Source organism: Cebus imitator, unplaced genomic scaffold (genome assembly GCF_001604975.1).
Source record: "Cebus imitator isolate Cc_AM_T3 unplaced genomic scaffold, Cebus_imitator-1.0 Scaffold170, whole genome shotgun sequence".
Classification (NCBI taxonomy): domain Eukaryota; kingdom Metazoa; phylum Chordata; class Mammalia; order Primates; family Cebidae; genus Cebus; species Cebus imitator.
The window spans coordinates 23,962-25,320 of NW_016107485.1; the positions used below are offsets into that span (position 1 = coordinate 23,962).

General features: G+C 35.1%; 1 protein-coding gene across 5 annotated transcripts in view; it reads right to left on the bottom strand.

Moving 5' to 3' along the window:
- The window catches only part of LOC108315246 (heterogeneous nuclear ribonucleoproteins C1/C2-like), a 32,125-nt gene that overhangs the window by 23,435 nt on the left and 7,331 nt on the right, over positions 1-1,359 (bottom strand). Inside the window, exon 1 of one of the 5 annotated variants that reach the window (XM_017544472.2) lies at positions 1,343-1,359. The exons of the other annotated variants lie outside the window; for them this stretch is intronic. The gene's annotated coding sequence lies outside the window, so the exon portion shown is untranslated. The remainder of the gene's footprint in view (positions 1-1,342) is intronic. 5 annotated transcript variants of the gene reach the window in all.

Here is a 1,359-nt window from a genome sequence, read left to right on the forward strand (position 1 = left end):
AAAAAAAAAAAAAAAAAAAAAAAAAAAAAAAAAAAAAAAAAAAAAAAAAAAAAAACCTGTATTTTATATCCCCAAAACAGAACACGTCCTGTAACTGTGTAGAATTAGCAAGGAATAAATCAAACTATACCTATACTGAACAGCTTCCATACACTGACAGCAGCACATTAAGTATTTCTACTTCTCTCATACAATGGAGGGAATCAATAAAGCTTGCACCTATTTAACAAAATTAAAAGATTCCCATTCCTTTTTTAGATATCCTGCAAGAATCTTTTGCTTTAATTTTCTCCCATCCTGTTTTGAGTATACCTCTGGTGTTCACTTTAACTAGATTTTACTCTTTTCATCCAAGTATGGTAAGGGGGCAAGTTTGTGATTTACCCTAGTACAACAGCACCAAATACGCCTTCAAAAAATTACTCCAGGTTAGATGCAGTGGCTCACACCTGTAATCTCAACACTTTGGGGTGTCAAGGCAGGAGAATCACTTGAGCCCAGAAGTTCAAGACCAGCCTCTAGACAACATAGCGAGACCCTGTCTCTACAAAAAATAGAAATATTTTAAAGTAAAATTAACCCCCAGCTTGAAATCTATCAGAGCAACTCTAAAATGGTTACCAAAACATTTTGCTGTAGTGAGTAAAACAGTATGGGTTGTTAAAATTCTTACTCTTTAGCTATCCACATCTTTATTAACCTCTACACCATTCCTGTGAATAATACAGAATTCTTCCCTTCTTACCATCAGGAACACATTAAAGTCCCCAAAATCTAGCTGGACTTTGAGTCACTATTGTAAATGGGGACAGACTTAGACAGTTCCTGATTGGATGTAGAGTTTAAACAGATTTCCCTGCTTTCTCAGGTCAAAAAGCCTACCCCTCCAGTGAGACAGCATTTTAATACTGTGTCATATCTCTTATGGTTTGACTCTTGAAATTTTAATCAGATAAAAAGTCTAAATAGAATACAATCCAAAAATGTCACAAACCCAAGAAATATGTCAAATGACAGAAAATGCTTACTAAATTGTAATAATCTAAGAAAAAGGACTTTTTAATATGTTATCTTGTTGATAATCACTAAAACAAGCCACCTTCATTTTAAACTTCAGCTGCTCTTTCCAAGAATCCAAAATGTTCAAATCAGCCCAAGTTAATTAGAAACTCAAATTCCATTAGTTTACAAATAACTGAGGTGGTCCCCCTTGGGAAACACCAAGATGCACACACAAAACGCTGAGTCCAAATACTTCCAGAGGCTATACACATCAACTAAACTTAAACGGGTTTATTTCCTAGTCTTTGTAATGAATCCAAGTGGACCTCACACCTCTTACCATCACCCAGGAAGGGT